Below are 18197 nucleotides of genomic sequence, written 5' to 3' on the forward strand. Positions count from 1 at the left end.
CCTTTCCCTAATTTTAAACCTGTAAAATAATTTTGTGCATTTTTATTCCATCTTAATAAGTATTCGGTTTTTCTGAGAGGTTTGCAAAGGACCTGGTAAGTGTTGCTAAGTGGAGCTTTGTGATTGCTTTTATGTCGGTGTGCTGTCTCTGCCTGTCTCAGCCTTACCCTGGCGGTTCAGCCAGCAGATGGCATCAGGAGAAAACAGGCTGCTGTCGTCTCCGAACATTCCTGTCCCCCGGCAAGAGTGCACAGCACGGAGAAATCCTGCCACAAATATAGAGGGTTTCTGACTTCTTTCGTGCAGAGCTTTAGTTGTAGTGAAAATGACTCTTCCTTCTCCCTCCCCAGTCCTGGAATTTGGCTCTCAGTAGAAATGTTGCCCTGAAGCTCACATCATCCTTTCCTGCTCTTGGCACTGTCTGAGTCGTGCAGTCTGGAATTGAAGTACTGATACACTGGAAAAAATCCTTCCCTGGGCCAGAGCTTTTTGTTTTCCCACCCCGCAGTTTCCTTTGTCATTTGTGGATGAAGAGTGGCAGAAAAAAGCTCTTTGTATTGAGGTGCTCCACAGACTATAATATGAAGGTATTAGTGCGGAAGTTGTGCTGTTATCAAGCCTGGCCTTTGTTGGATGGCAGGACTTGCAGTGGACCGTGCAAGCCATTGAATAGTTTAGGTTGGAAGGAATCTTAAAGACCATCTAGTTGCAGCTCCCCTGCCAGGGGCAGGAACATCTTCCACTAGACCTAGTTGCTCAAAGCCCCAACAAACTGACCTTGAACACTTCTGGGAACAGGGCATCCACAGCTTTTCTGGGCAATCTGTTCCAGTATCCCACCACCTTCACAGTAGATAATTTCTTGTTAATATCTAATTTATACTGACAGAAATCAAATCTAAACCTATTCAGTTAAAATATCTTGGAACACTGCCGCCTTGGAGACAGCTTTCCATGCTAAGGAAGGTAGACAGTCACCTGTTTCCTGTTGGTAGCTGCTTGTGGAGGCAGAGTACATAATTTGTATGGCTGGATTTTTATAGAAACTGAGCTAGACATAGAAATAAAGCCACTTTCATTGAGATAATTTAGGAACCTGGACATTGTCACTCTGCAAATACATGGGAGGCACTGATAAGAGAAGTTTGTATCTCACTTAATTGTCAGGCACTTGCTTTTAAGTATTGAAGGTTTGTGCTCGGAGTTTGGGAGATGCCTCTTGATTAACCATCAGTGATGATATCAACAGTCATGGGAGGAAAATACCTGGATTGTACTTTTTGGAAGCTGATGACACTGGATAAACGTGAGTTTCTATGTACAAGTCACCTTTCCATTCTGTGTCTTTTGTCTTCATCTTGTAGAGCTTAGTTCATCCATCAGTTTTACCTCCATGTCTTTCCAACAAAAACTGACAGCTTTCTTCAAAAATCTCTGGCATCCTCATGGATCTGCCAGCAGAGCAGAGAATAGTTTAATATCCCACATAGAAAAAAAATGAGATTTGGCAATACACTGATTATACTGGATAGTTGGCTTCTATTAATAAGAAATCATTGCTATATTGAGAAAATAAATGACTATTGATATCAATATAAAGTGGGAGATGTGAGGGTTTTTTAAAAATTGGTCCTTGCTGTAGTCTTATTTGCTTCTGATTCCCAATTGCTCAGATCCATTCAGCAAATCACTTTTTCATTCCCCTTGACTGAGAATTCTCAGCCCAACATCTGTTGTGCAGATCTTTGCTACTGCTGTATGCATTTCTGGCATTTAAGGGAGCAAATCTGGACAGTTGTGGAGAGACTTGTATGCAATGCCTTGATCTTCACTCATTTACCTCTGCATTGTGCAGAGCAAGATGGAGTCTTTGGGGAAAATAATAGAACTAGCTGTGGAAATGCAGTAACACATGTTCCTCAACTTCATTTAAATTATGGATTGGAAAAGTCCATGCCTCAGGTTTTTTTAATGAGGGTGAGCAGGAGCTGACCTGCAGGAGTCAGAACAGACCATAGTCCCAAGTTTCATCTAGAAGTGAGCATTTACAGCAAGCCCAAAGTGTCCTCAGAATATTAGGAAAACAGAACCAACAAAGATAAAATCACAGAATTCTTAAGGTTGGAAAAGATCTCTCAGATCATCCAGTCCAACTCTGTGTCAGCCAAGTCTGTCACAGGAAAGAAGCATGGATAAGGAGATAGCTTGACACTAGGGAAAAAGAATCTTAGTTGCAGTTTTGGAACAAATGATCCTGCCAATTGTTTTAATTTTTAAGTATCTGTAGGATTGGAAGCATTAAGAACATATTTTGTAGCTTTAAATTCAGAGATAAATGGGAATACTTATGAAAAACATGTCCACAGCTAGTTGATAGGAGAAAATTATGAAAATTCATGGCTCATTTCTTAAAAACTATGTTTGAAGGTATTTTTCTGGTTTTAAGATTTAAGTTACTGTATGATCAACATTTTTCACTTCAGTGGTCCTTGTTTTGATTTCCTAAAATAGGAATTTCAGAACATTAGTTTCCTGGTTATAAAATTACTTGCTTGCACTGCCACACAAGTCTTAATTATGTTCTTCATTGCGTAGGACAGCTCAACAATTAATCTAGAAATACAGTCAGTGTCACCTATTTCAGATAAGTTCGTTATGTTGCCTAGAATGAATTTATCTAAGTTGGAGGGGAAATATGCATTTTTATCTTTTCAGTTGCTTCAAAATCAAGTGAAATGGCAGTGAATATAGCCATGGGATTCAAGGGAATTTGCAGAGTGTTACTGGATTTGGGGAAAGTACCTTCTCCATTCTGCGTCTTCTAAATTTTTTTTGAAAAATAATGTCAAGACCTTTATGAAGTATGTAGGTGACAGTGAAGAGGTATTACATGTACAGTGGTGCCAGTGGTACTTGAATACTTCATAAAAAATGGATTTAGGGGAACTTTGGCAAAAATGTCATGAGGAATAGAAAGAAATACGTGTGAGGTGTCAGTCACAAGGGGTTCTTCTCTCTGGCATCTGGTGATTGTGACACAGGATGGTTACAAAAATAAAAAGATTAAGGACAACTGGAGCAGAGCAAAGCATAGAAAAGTGGGCTATGAAGTACATGTAAATCAGGATTAAGTATTACAGAATTTCTTCTGCTGCAAAAAGACGGCTGATTTTATTCACATAAATTAGAACCTAAAAAAATAGGATTTCCAGAAATCTGAAGCTGTCCTGTCTGGTGCTCCTCAGTAATCTCATACTGCTGAGGGTGGTGCTTGTGGTGGTGCAGGTGTGCTTCACCCACCCTGCATAGCCTTCAGTCCTGGACACAGTTTGTTTCAGTGCTTCACTGTTCTCACAATTAGAGGACTTATCCTAATATTTAACCTAGATCTTTCTTGCTGCTGTTTAAGCCCATTTATTCTTATCTACTCTTCACAGGCATGGAAAATAACTTTTTCCTATACTCATTCCAGCAGTCTATTAGATATCTAGGCTATTCATTTTTCTCTCTTGCTTTTCCATTGTTTAATCTAAATAATCCTGATAATCAGCCTTTCTTGATAGGTCATGTTTTCTAAACTCCTATTATTTCCATTGATCTTCTGTTGGACTCCCTCCGGTTAGTTCAGATGCTTTCTGTTTTCACATCCCAAGGGTGAATGCATAATCTCAGTTTGAGGCCAAGCAGAAAGGTGGAACTGATCTGCATGCCCTAGAGGCTAAAATTGTACCCTGTGTCCCAAATTAGTGTTTGGTTTCTCAATGACCTCTTTGACTTGAGTTCAGTTTGGGCCCAGTGACCCCCTGCATACTTTTCAGTAAAGCTGGTTTTAGCTGCTTCTTCACCATACTGTATTGGAAGAATTATTTCTGAGTACAGAATATTCTGTTTATCACTTAGTGCTATCATAAGCTTTTAAACCATAACTTGAACTTGTCCAAATCAGTTTAAAATCCAGTCCTATGTCTCAAGAAGCTTACAGGTAGGTATCATCTGCAAATTCAGAAAAGGAGGATCATGCTATCATAGGATAACTCTTATTGAAGGACCCTCAGTAAGTCATCAAGCCCAGTCTTCTGCTCAGAACTTGGTATCCCATCACTCATCTCATTGACTAAAATACTGCAAGGAGCTGGAGCCAAGCCAGAACTGACTCTGCTGTAGTTGCTGCTATGACTGTAAAAATGGTTTTCCCCCCATTTTTGACTATTTCGTTAACAGTCTTGCCTAGACCTTATTTTTCTGGTTTACTTATGAAAATACCATGGAAATAATGCTAAAAGCTTTACTGAAATTTAAATATGAGATCTACAAGTCTTCAACCCACGGAGCCTGTTACTCTGTCAGGGAGGGAAATTAGACTAAGTTGGCTCAGCTTCTTCTTGACCAATTCATATTGACCGTAGCTGTTGTTTTTTTTTTTTTTTTACCTCTGAGGGTGCTTATAAACCACTGAGTTGTGCTAACACTCTTCTAGGAAAAGAAGTGAAGCTAATGATAGTAACTCTCTGGCACTCCTTCTGTTTTTTTTTTAAATCTAGGTGGTTATTATGTTCATCTTTCCCCAGTTTTCCCTGCATCACCTGATTTCACAGGTTCTGGAAGATAAGTCCTGGTGGCCCTGTGGCAGAATCAGCCCCATTTCAAGTGCTAACTGGTGACAGTCCTAATGCTCACATCAGTATAAAACACAGCTCATAGATGTTCTCTCTAACTTAAGACTGAGATGTACTCTTTTCTCTCTGTTGCCAATTATGTTAATCATCTGATAATAATCAATATTTTTAGGTATGGTTTTCCCTCTCCTTTAAGTAGCTGACCAGCTGCCACTTTGCTGTTCATCTTAACTGCTGATGTTCATCATTTTGTGTTGTTGTTTTTCATGTCCTTTCCTGAACAAACTTAAATTTTTGTTTGGTGTTTCTGATTTCACCATTATAGGCTTGTGCTATAGGTTATCACTTTCTGTGTTCTGCTTTTCTTCAAGGAAAGAAGTGCTCCAGAAGAGGAAACTTTGTTAAAAGTTGTCCTCTGGCTATCACTTATCACTTCTCTGCAGTAAAAATTGACTTGCTTCTTCAAAGCCTTGTTTGAACTCAAAAAGAAACACCAAAACACTTTGTGACAATCCAAACCCATCAAGTAATTTTAAGCTAAATATTAAAATACCTCCCAACCATTATTGAAAATTTCTAAAATTTAAAGGGTAAAATCGATTTCAAGGTCTTTAAGACCAATAATGTACAATGCCCAAGATGTTCTGATCATAAAGACAAACTATGAAGAAAATAGTACTTTGACACAGCATATGTTTTTATCAAGCTAAAGCTAGTCCTGAAATAAGAAGAAGGACTGAATATCAGAAAATGAACTGTAATACTAACTGCAGAAAAATGAGAAAGAAATAGTGAGCATAATGTCTGGTCATGCATGAAACATGAAGAGCCTAAGGGATTAAATCCCTTTTATACACCACACAAAAATAATTTCAAAGGACTAATTCACCTGTCATAAACACTAAATTAAAATTAGATGCACTTCCTCACTTTCTTACACATTTTGCAGAATTTGCTATTTTTTGGCTGATTTTCTGTGGCTATACAGCTGGTAGTTATTTGCTCCAGTGTTAGGAAGTGTAAATGGGTACCAGTTCACTATTACAGGATTGTAAATCAACTTAATGGTCATTTTACCTGTGAATAGATCTCTGTCACTTGTCAAGAATAAAGAATTTATTTCCTCTAATGTTAATATATGGTTTGGAGTCTCCTCATGCAGAAGTATTACATATACATAAAGTAAAGACTGATTCAAAGCATGCACACAGAAAATAAAGAAAACCACTGGCATTGTTTATGTTTTTATCCTTTTTTTTCCTTAGGATAGACTGAGATTTGTTTGGAACTGGAATGCATATGCAGAAGGACCCCAAAGTTGAACATCCAACCAAAGTGCAGCAAAACCCCCACTGCAGCTGCCACTATCAGCCCTCTGCAGTGATGCCCGCCCCCCCCCGCCCCCCCAATCACTTCGCCAAGAGGGAGATGTTGCAGAAAATAAATAAATTCTCTATCATTGGGCCAAGCAGGAGAGGTCTCAGCTTTGGCAGATGCAGGAAAAAACAATAAATGCTAATCAGACATTTAGAAAAGTAAACATTCCTTGTTTGTGCCTCAAAAATAATCTTTCTTCTGCTTGATGCAAAATGTTATTAAGGAGTATGGGGTTCATGCACACAGAATTTCTCTTATCAAAAATCGATGGCATAGAGAAGTAGGTTTGTTATTGCTTAAATTATAGGGCTTTATTTTAAAATTACCTGCTATATATTACACAATAAGCTTTACTTATATTTCAGAATTATTACTCTTCAGTTGTCTGTCTATTTGCACTCTAAAACTTATTCATCTACTTTATACTCATCCTTCTACTAAGAGTTGCATGAATTCACCATATTCACTCTGGAGCAACAGGGAATGAAGCATAGTTGTGTAGCCCAATAGTGCTACATAAAGTGTCTCAATAAGTCCCAAGCTACAATAAAGTGTCCCAAAGTATATGGGTGGGCTAATCATGATTGCTTCTTAATTGCACATGCATTTATTTGTGTGTGTTATGCATGTAAGTTACATTGTAGTTACACAGTATATCTGCCAAAGACTTTTTCTGCTGAAATTATTGTCCTGGTAGCCAGGAGAGCCTCGCCCTGCAGTCAGTGTGGACAGCAGACTGGACTGACTAAATTACTGATCTCTGGGAATGTTTGTACCTGTGTCTTGAAATGTTTGTGATCTTCAAAGCCAACTGGCAGAGCCAGCACTGGGACCTTCGCAGAATGGTCCTTCTTGGCACAGGCCAGCACCTCAGCAAAAGTTATTCCTACAGTGTATTAGTCAGCATGATTGTGTTTAATTGCTGAAAAAAAGTCCTGGACATTTCTTAATTTACAGTCACAGAAGAAGCCAAAATGTCTGTCAAGATGTGCAGGGTTTATTTCCTGGATGTGAGTTGCTTAGGTCATGTGTGAAGGCACAAGCAGAAAGAGTCTGAGATGTATCACTTTTACAGGCATACCTCAGTCATCAAGGAATGTGGGCATATCAGAATTGCTGCATGTGCACTAGAGACACACTTTTAGCCTGAAAATTTCAGGCAGTAATATGGTAACCCTAAGAGTGGGGCTGAGTCTGCACAAAGAATTGTTTTAACTTTTAATCTTATTCTTGCTTCTATCATTTGCTACCATGCTTTGCTGAAAAGCTGTTAAGTGTTAAGATTAACATGATTGCAGATTTTACTCATGATCTCATTGTTGTGTTTCTCAGTTTTTCTCATCCAGCAGCTTAACAAGCTTATGTTCTCAAGAGGAAAATACAGATGTAGCTCACTTATACTGTTGGGCTTAGCATTACACATTTATCACCTCGACTCTATTTCAGTATGATCGGGTTCTTTTCTTCTTTCTAAACGTGCTGTGTTAGTCAACTGTACTTCTGAAAGCCAGGATTTCACAGAAGGCAGAAAGAAAAATTCAGATCTCTAATAGAGGCAAAAATTCCTTTTTCTAGTATTTACAAGACAATTTGGAATTTTCATTGTCTTTTGCAAAGTCTCAGTGTTGTATTTTTCCTCAGGCAAGAACAGCCACAATATCAATGCTCTCAGCTTTTTATGATCTGTCCTCTGCCTCAGAAATGTAATCTTTCTCCACCTCCACTTCTAACCCTCTGATTGTATCTCTTCCATACCTACTTTCCTTCTCATTTTACTGGTCTGACTTGTCCAGTGGTGCTGTGATTCCTGCATCCTTTGCTCTATTTTTTTTAGTTCCTTGGAGTTTTACTTATTCAACACTTGTTGGCTGCCAACATTGAGGCAAGCCTTTGAGACATGCCCTCATCTCCCAGTGATGCTTATCTACAAAGGATAGTAGAGACACAGTTGGATGTGTTTAAGATGGAAGGTGATTCTTTTATACATCCATAAGTCCAAAGATCTGCTTGGGAGAGCCCCACAGGATACAGCTTTGGAGAAAACAAAAGTTTAGGAGAACTGGCTGATTTTCAAGGATGATTTGTTGGAACTCAAGAATGGCCCATCCCTACAAAAACGTAACCAAGCAAAGCTGGCAGCAGGATGCCTGCGGGACTGAATGAGGAACTCCTCTCTTTGGGAATAAGAGTGCTATCTTTTCTTTCTAATTTCATCTTTCTAACACAAAGACTCTCCTTTTCTCATATATTTATTTTGGACTTTTCATCCTTTGGTCTGTTTTGGTCTGTGAATGTAACTCCTCAGGATGTGGCAGGGTGTAAAAAACCACATACCAGCTGTTGCTGCAATTTTGTGTCTCAAAGCTGTCACATGGAAAAATGCATAGAAAAAGGGGGGAGAATCTCCTTCAAAAATTAAACTAAAATTTTATTATAGGAAAGAAAATAGTATTATTCTCATAATAATTAGTTATTATTTATAAATAGCAATATTACTAATTGTTATTCATTATTGTCTCTCTTTTTTTACTATTTAGCTTTTGAATATCCTTCTTCTCTTTGCTTCTCAATTACAAACTAGAGGAAAACACAGAAACAGTTTACGCAGTATCACAAGTCCCAGCATAATTCTTCTAATTCTTGGCTTATGTGAGCTGTGTGAAATGGTGGTCCCGACCAATTTCTGCTGAAGGAATATTCAGTGAATGAAGAAAAAGAAAGGCTCTATTGGAGACTATCCTGTCCATACAATCTCTGGCTTTCCTCAGGACTGTTATTCAGGTTACATAAGGCAGTGGAGTTCCTGTCATGGGTATTAACTGATCTATCGATCTTGATTACCAAGATTTACAACTAAATTACTGGTCCCCAAAACACCTGATGAAGACAATTGGTGAGCAGAATTCCAAGGTGTGCTTGGTGTGCTGAAGAGGTAACTGTGGGTAGAGCCCAGATGACATTTCCAGTAAAAATCATCCTTTTGAACACACTGTGTACTATATTCAAGAGAAGTAAGCCTGAATCATACTTGTTAAAAAAAAAAAAAAAAAAAAAAAAAAAAGTATTTCTTAGGATTTTCAGTGTCTGCAATGATTTCTTCCTCTTTTCAATCCCTTGTCATTGCTTTGGGAGAGATGACTGCACTCAAGGAAGTTATTTAAGTGGAGGGGAACATGTATAAAGCAATGTTTTGTTGGGTTAATCACCCATGTTTCTGTAGTCTGTGCTAAGGAATGTAACTCTGGCTTCTCAAGTCTATTAAAGCATTTGGATTTGAGATTTTAGGATTAAAAAACTTCTCAAAATCACAAGTTGGATTTCTGACCTCATTAAGAATTATCCAAGAGGAGAAATATTCTATTAGACTATTAGATTCTTTCTAGATCAGATGCATTCTTTTTCATTATTTTAATGATCTATACATACCTAATAGAGCTAGTTTAATTAAAAATAAAATTAGACAGATTATTCTGGGAAGAAAATGATAATTCTTTCCCATTTGTTCGAAACATTTGACTAAATGTACTTCCCCATTATTTAACTTTAAATGCAAATTGCACTTCGATATGTAATTAACCTTATCTTTATTTTAGCCTTTTTAAGAACCATACTGTACTTTCAAAAATACAATTTGACTTTCAGGAAACTATGGTTTCACTACTGTTTTTATACCTGCAATATGAACAGAAATTCATATTTTTCTCATTAAAACTGAGCAACAGCTTATTGAATTAACACAGCAAATATCAGTCCAAGTTAAAATTCACAAAAACATAGGCTGAGTTAAAAATTTTTTACTCTTACATGGATAATCATCAAATTTAATAGACTGAGTTAACAAATTAGTGTATTTTATTTTTGGGCAATAGCCAATTCCAGTTTCATTTAAATTGGAATGTAAAGATAGTATTAACTCTTTCTTTGGCTTTTGTGCATCTGCCACTAAATCCCACCAATTCAGGTGTCCAAAGTAATGAATATGAGAACTTGGTAAGAATTTACCAAATAGCTGTAAAATTATTTGCAAAAGGCTAGGGATAAAAGCCTTTGAAGGTTCATAGTATCTAAATAATGAAAGTAGTTAAAGAAGTGACTTGAACATGGATTTTCAATAGATAACTATTTTTGAAGGTGTAAAAAATATATTGGCTAGAAGTTAAACTGAGCAATTTAAAGTTATGTTTTTAACAATGACAAGAAACTGATAAACCTCTGTAAAGAGGTCCTGATGCATCAAATGTTGTGGCCAATTCTCCATCATCCATTTTGTATTTATAAGTCAAACATTTCACTAGATCTTATCTATTTCAACCATTACAACTGAAAAAGGTGCCATGGGTGAAACAGTCTCCAATGGTAGAATTTTCACTTGATTTCATGTCAATTAGCAGTGTCTTCTGATTCAGGTTTTTGGTGGGGGTGTGTCATAAATGAGATTAAGGCAAACATGTCTACCTCTCTTACTAGCATCACCCTGCCTCGGGTTTGCTGTGGATTACCCTCAGCCCCTCCTTACTCATTCCGTGGGTGCCTGGGCAGGATGTGCACCTAATGGTTTCTTTCTGGTGTTCCTCACTCATTTTCTCCCTGCTCCATGGCCACAATCCCTCAGGGATGCTCTCAGGCTGCAGTCCCTTCAGCTGTCCCCACTCTGTTGTGGAGAGTGCCTCACCTCTGTGCCCCAAAACCTCCTTCCCTGTGGCTCCTTTGTGCATCTGTCCAAGATCCTCTCCCCATGTGCCCCCTGACCTTTTCCAAAGTGCATTGGAGCAGAAGCACCACGTGCTCCTTCAGCATTGAATATTTGCAGGCTGTGAGTCGCTCACACCAGTTTCAGAGCTGGCTGGACCTACCTGTTTCCTGCCCAGGGCAGCGTCTGACCTTCTCCCTGCAGCCCCCAGCCACCCAAATGCTGCCTGTTGTGCTTGACACAGCAGCCAAGCTTTTCTTTTTCATATGCCAGTGTACCCCAGGCTTTACAATCAAAACGGTGTCCAGCCTGTGCCTAAAGCGAGGCAGAGCAGATGCCATGTTCAGGGTTCCAAAACAGCTCATGTTATGTGACTTATTCAGCCTAATATTTCCTGTTACCACAGAACAAAGTCATGTTTGGAAGTACTATGTTCTTCTGATCTGATGAGAATTATTTTCAGCTACTTTGTCATCTTGTTCTGTAATGACAAGAGAGCATATTCCATTAGGTCAAAAAAAAGGGATGTAAAAATGTGTGTTTTCTCTGAAACTAAAGGCAACATTTCCATTTGCCTTCAATCATTTCCTATTTGGCTTGATTTCAGTAATTCAGGAACTCTTTGCTCAGTCTATAAAACTTCACAGCTGAAGTCACACACTTAAAAAAGGTCCCATTCCAACAAGCCAGTTATGTCAGTATATAACTGTAAACACATGCACTTAAGTCAGTCCTTTTATTATCAAAAAAGCCCTTTTAAATGCCTAAAAATAAAGTAGAAATTACATTCTCTAAGTGTCTGAAATAGGCTCTTTTCTGAAACTGAAATGCTGCTTTTGCAATCTTTTTGCTACTCTTTTGCAATCAACACTCCCATTGAGTACCATTAGGTGTCAAGATTTCGCCTTGAAACATAATCTGTTATTGGATTTTAGCAAACAAAACCATGAGGCCAGTCTGAACACAGGAAAATTAAACCTACCAGTGACATTTGTTACTGATGATGTGGGGCCCTGATAGATGATTCAATTTGAGAGTGCAAATTCAATTCCTGACCCACATGTCACTATACAGAAGGTTTATGTAATTATCATTAGTGTGTTGTTATTTATCCGTGTGTAGATCCTGCTGACTTTTTATTACTTGCTGCTAATGTTGTCATTAAAAATGCATACCAATTAACATAATTTTAAAAGGTGACATGAAAAATATCTAATTTAGCTTTAAATTTCAATTATTTCCTTAATTTATTTTACTCTCTCTACAGCAATTTCAAAATAACAGTCTGGATAGGCAATACATAGGTAAATAATAGCCAAGTTTAGTAATTCTCTTTCCTCTGTAGGTAAAGGTGACAAGCTTGTCATTTTGTGCTAGGCAAATCACAAGCTATCACCAGTCCTTGGCCAGTCATTTCTTTTTATTTAAAAAACCCCAAACCCTAGCACAACTGTCATATCGTGTTGCAGCATTGCAGTTCCAGGCCCTTCATGAATCACTTGAGTAGATAAAATAGCATCTGTCAATTTTATTATATTGGATTTAGTGAAACCAGGAAATTAGGAGAATGTAAGTATATATTAGTCTCTACTTGGCATTTTATTGCAGTACTCAGTTACCCAGGATGGCAAATTCAGATCTGTTTACCGAAACCTTTAAAAATAATTTTCTTTCTTGCTTTACTTGACTGAGGAGGCTTAATGATCACAATTTTATAAGGCTCTGTTTCTTATACCAGTAAAAGTCTTGACATTTCTTTTTAGATCAGCTTCTCAGAGCCTTATACAGAACAAAGGTTTCACATAAGCTTCAAGATGAAGATGGAAAGTGGGGAGTGATCTTAGCAGGGAGCTAAAATCAACAATTTCAGCACAAGAAAATGATTGCTCTACTCAGGAGAAACCCATTCCCTGGGACTGCTTCCTCCTGTTCTGCCAGGAGGGCTAAGTCCCAAGGGCCTCCCAGATGTCAGAGAGAGTTAAGGACCAAATGTCAGAAATGCTGAAATGAACCTGTGGCTGGTGATTGGGTCCCTCAGGCGAAACAGTAGGTTGCCTAAGTTTCTTGCTGAAGAACTGTGTCTACACACAGTTCTTTCAGTAATAATAGTCACTTGCACTTAACATGTATAGCACCTTTAGTTTATGTTATCTTCTCTATTTGCCTTTGTTTTTGAACAGATGGGAAATCAGAACAAGCAAGGTCACAGGGTTTTTTCCCATCATACACACTCTTGATTCATTAAAAAGAATATGAATTGAATTTGAGAGTAATCATTTTTATACTCTTTCCTTTGATTCTTTTGATTATTTACATAAATTGTGGTGAGTTGGCAGGGACCCACCAGGATCATGGAGCCTGTCTCTATAGTTACAATGAGTTTGAAATACATTTGTGATTTTTGATGTGAAGAGAGCGAAACGGTGAACACAGCTAATGCCAAAACATGCACCTTGTCAGCCAGATCCAGTGCCCCACCAAAATCTAATCTTTTATCTGGCCACCTGCATCTGGTAGAGTCCTGATATTTCACCTGATATTGCCATCTGGTGAAATATTAGTCACCTTGCAGTTTTGATTGTTGTTCCATTCCTCTGGTAGATAAACTACATAGTGTATTTTAAAGGAAGAGAGAGACTTGGAAGTTGGATCTTCCATCCACTAACTATCTATTTCTTTCAGGATTGTCCTGGGTTGACAGTGCTCTCTATCCCATAATCCCATATCATGGACTCCCTTGTTATGTCTAAGAAGGTGTTCCGTCCCCTTTAGGGGGGGGCGGGCACTGGCCTGGGGGCTGGCTCCGCTGTTGCTTTGGCTTTTCTGCTTCTAGGCGCTTGCTGTCTCGCAATTTTCCTGCTAGTTTCTTGCCCTTTCGTTCTTTTGGTTTTTTTTCCTTCCTTTCTTTCTGCCGCCTCTGTGCTCTGTTTGTTTTTTTTTCCCTTTTCCTCTTCTCCCTTTTCCCCCCCCCCTTTTAAGATTTAGGACCGGCACCCGGAGCTGATCTGGCTGGAGGAGTCCGAGGAGGATCGCCGGGGCTTGTAAAGGAAGCTGCGCGCCCTCCCCCTCACAGTAACCTGAGCTTTTTCTGTTCTTTTTTTTTCCCTTGTGTCGGGGGGTGTTTATTCATTTGTTAATAAACCGGTTTTTTCCACTTTGTGTTCAAGAGATTCCTTCCCAAACCCAGGGTTGGGGGGAGGGGTGGTAGAGGTTTTGTTATTAGGGGATTCCTTGAAGGTTTTCCCCTAATTCAACCCAAACCAGAACAAGGATCCATTCCAGCATTTCTATCTGAAAAATCTTCCAGCACTTCCAATTTCTTTCCTGGTTTGCATAGTGAATATCCCAGAACTGAAGCCATACCTATCCCTGCCTGACAGGGAGTAAGATCCTGAAACACGAGCTCAGCCATATGGAACAGAAGTGAGACATGATATTGATGGTGGTCACCTGTGCAATGGAGGAAAGAAAGTGTTGACACAGTGAATATTTTTGTTTGTTTTTATCCATGCTAAGCTCTTGAATGGCTCAATAGGAAAGATTCGTGGTGTATTTCTTTGCAAAAAGACACACAGTGCTGGAAATTGGCTTTCACAAATGTCACTGGAAAAGGAACATTCTGCTTGTTAAGAGTAGGCATAACAAGATTCTGCTCTAAGTGGAAGCTCCCATACTGTTCTGTTTTCCTGCTTTCTCCCTTTTTCTTTCCCCTTTTTTTTTAAAAAAAATTAATATTTTTCACACATAGCAGATCAAGTGAGGTTTACTAGCACTAGAGCAATAATGTTAGCTGAAACAGATGTATAATATCCTGTAGTACATTATCAGGTACTAAAGGTTTTAGTTCCTTTCATAGCACCACACTTGGGCCTTTGCATCATTATTCTCCTCAGTGTGAGGAAGGCTAAGACAAAGATGGTGATGAGATGGAAAGTGCTCTATTACAGCAGTAGCAGAATATCCAAAGGTCACTACCTTTGTATGTGTGGCTCATGGGTTCACAGAGAGGTCTTCAGGGAAAAGGGTTGAAGGGCAGGATGCTGAGACCATGAATCAGGAAAGAGAAACTGAAATAAGGTGAGGACTGTCAAAAGTTAAATAATTTTTAACATTACTTTTTTGTTATTTGTCATGATGGGGACTGAGTGACTTCAAAAATCATATTGATTACAATTTAATTGGACATATTTATCTTGGAATGATGAGCATTTTTCAGAAATGGGAAAATTATGAATATATATATAACAATCAATCAAGTGCTTGTTTTAACTGTGTTACCTTCCTATTTCAGAGGCCAAATACTGGGGAAAAACCCTGTAACATGTATGAAATATATTCACTGATAGTAAAGTCTGTGAGTTTTCGTAGTTCATCCTATGCTTTGTTTTAATTCACAATTTTAAATAAAGATCAGAAATAGCAGCTTCATAAGAGAGCTCTATGGAAGTAGGTTTATATGTTAATTTATGAAATTATCCATGAATAATTTAGAACAAACATTAGATTAGAGAAGTGGCACTCTATCTTCTAATAATAAAATTAAAGAAAAATTAAGAACAGGTAAGTTTATTTCTTGAACCAGCAAAGCAATATTTGTCTGATGGATTAGTCCTATTTAATCAGAACAGTGAGCAGCTGGATAAATCCTAGCTAGGAGAATATTAGGTCATTTGTTAGCCCTTCAGCCAATTACAGCTGCAGCTGCTCTGTGCTATCTTTCTGTTCTCATCAGTGGGCTGCTTTTTTTTTTTTTTTTTTTTTCCTGGAAAACAGTAGATGATGAGCCCTCAATAGATAAGAATGTAGGGCAGAGAGAGATCTTAAAGCATCAGGGTGCTGGTGGATAAAATATGGTCCCTCTCATCACCAACAGGGAGTGTCAGTGAAACTCGTTTGTGGAACTGGAGAGCTGCAGGACCAGGGTCTAGTCCTGACTTGGCAAGAAGACAGCTGACATGTCTTTTTCTCTCCTAAGGAACTTTCTTTTCTTCTTTTTAAACTTTTTTTTCTTAAACAAACTGCTTAGTTCTTGGGGTTTTATTTTTATCAATTATCATTTTCAAAAATTATCATTTTCATTTAAGCTGTTATTGTAATGATAATGTTCATGTTAAGCAGTTTTCTTTTGGATTTGGGGTTTTTAAGATGGGTTTTATTTTGTTAAAAAGAAAGCAAACCCAGGTGACAACATAGCTGAAGTCTTTTCAGCTGTCCTGAAAGCAAGGGTGAGTGCCTTCATCCCATGGTACTGAAAAAGCTGGCCTATGTCATGTCATCACATAACCTCTCTCCATTATTTTTCATCAGTCTTAGGTGTCTGGAGAAGTCTTATTTGTCTGGAAGCTGGCAAATGTTGCTTCAGTTTTCAAGAAGAGTAAGGAGAAAGGCCTTGGTAATTACAGGCCTGTCCATTTCACTTTAGTGATTAGTAAAATTATGGAAAAGGTAATGCTGGGAGTTACTGAAGAACACTTGAGAGACAACACAGTCCTTAGTCATGGCCAACACAGGTTCACAAGCCTAAAATCCTGCTTAACAAACTTAATTCCCCTTTATGGCAAGGTTACCCATCTAGTTGGCCAAGTGGAGATGTGGGGGCTTGTGGTTTTAGCAAGGCTTTTGATACTGTCTCTCATCATATCCTTCTGGATAATCTGTATGGCACACAGCTGGATAAACACATGATGGAATTGGTGAGCAACTGGCTCACAGGCTGGGCACAAGGGATTAGAGTATATGGGGTCACATCAGACTGGTGACCACTCAATAGTGGTCATTCCTCCAGGTTCCTACTCAGGACCAGTGCTCTTTAGTGGTTTTATAAATGATCTGGGTAAGAATTCAATGTACACTAAGTAAGTTTGCTGACACTACTAAATTAGGAGGAGCTGTTGTACAGAGGCCTTGCAAAGAGATCTGGATAGACACAAGAGCTGGGCAGTCACCAACTGCATGGAATTTAACAAGAGCAAGTTTGTCCAGCTGGGACAAAGTAACCCTGGTGACAGCCACAGACTGGGGGGCAAGAAGTTGAAGAGAACCTCCATGGAAAGGAACCTGGTGTTCCTGGTCCATGGCAGGTTGAACAGGAGTCAGCAGTGCCCTGGCAGCCAGGAGGGCTGACCCTGTCGTGGGGGCATCAGGCACAGCATCACCAGCCAGGCAAGGGAGGGGATTGTCCTGCTCTGCTCTGCACTGGGGCAGCCTCACCTCCAGTGCTATGTGCATTTTAAGGAGACACAATATAAAATAGACATAAAGTTGTTAGAGAATGTCCAGAGAAGGGTGACCAAGATGGCAAAAATATCTTGAGGGTAAGACAGAACCACAGAATCAACTAGGTTAGAAAAGACCTCTGAGATCTCTGAGTCCAACCTGTGAAAAAGCACCTCCTCGTTAACTAGACCATGGCACAAAGTGCCACATCCAGTCTTTTCTTAAACACCTCCAGGGATGGTGACTCCACCACATCTCTGGGCAGCCCATTCCAATGCACAAGCACTCTTTCTGTGAAGAACTTCTTCCTAAAGCTGTAATACCAGTGGCTGAGGCTACTTGTTTTGTTCCACCTGGAGAAGAGAAGGCTGAAAGGTGGCCTCCTCATAGTCTCTGACTTCTCCAAGGAGGACAGCAGAGGCAGAGGTTCTGATTTGCTCGCTGGTGACCAGCAGCAGGACACAAGGAAATGGAAAATGCATGTGGAGAACTTCCCGTTGGACTTCAGATAAAGTTTGTTCACCGAGAGGGAAGTCAGTGACTGAAGAGGTCATGACACCTAGCCTGTCAGAGTCCAAGGAGCATGCAAGTGATGCCCTGAGCCATATTCTTGAGTTCTAGTTGGTCCTGCTTGGAAAAGGGAGTTAATGCACCTTATGGCTCTCTTTTAACTAGAGATACTCTATGAGTCTGTGAAATATTAGGATCATGTCATGTGAGCTAAGTTTTGGGTTTTAACTGGTTGTGCAAGGTGGGGTTCTGTTTCTTTAGTGCACTGTAGAGGAAAGAGAGAGGTATTTTGGTACCCAAAAGCTTGGTCAGACATGGTTTTACCCTCTCTGCCTCACCTGGGGCTTGCAGGGAGATGCAGGGGGTAGCACAAGACTGAACTACAGCTTTGTAGCAGCCAGCAACATTTGGAGTTCATGGGATATTCAGTGGCAAACTATAAGTTTCATTTTATTGACTATTTCAGTCTCAAACACCAGCTTTGTGCTGCAATGCATCCCTAGGTTACTCCACATGGTATGTGCTCCTTCTTGTACATGTTAATTTTAAATTATATTTACAAAATACATGAACGTGAATCAATTGAAGCTTGGCATTCCTATTTCAGGGTAGGAATAGCTGGTCAATATGAGCTGATATTATTGACTGGCCTGTTTATGTGTCTGTTATGCAAACCATGCAGGTAATGAATATCAATATACAAGAGTGCTGAAATGCTTTACAGTCAAAATCATGGAGGCTGAACATGGAAGGCAGTCTCCCGTGTTGGAAAGCAGTTGCTCGTATTT

The sequence above is a fragment of the Zosterops lateralis genome (assembly GCF_965231275.1).
Source record: "Zosterops lateralis genome assembly, chromosome: 1".
NCBI lineage: Eukaryota > Metazoa > Chordata > Aves > Passeriformes > Zosteropidae > Zosterops > Zosterops lateralis.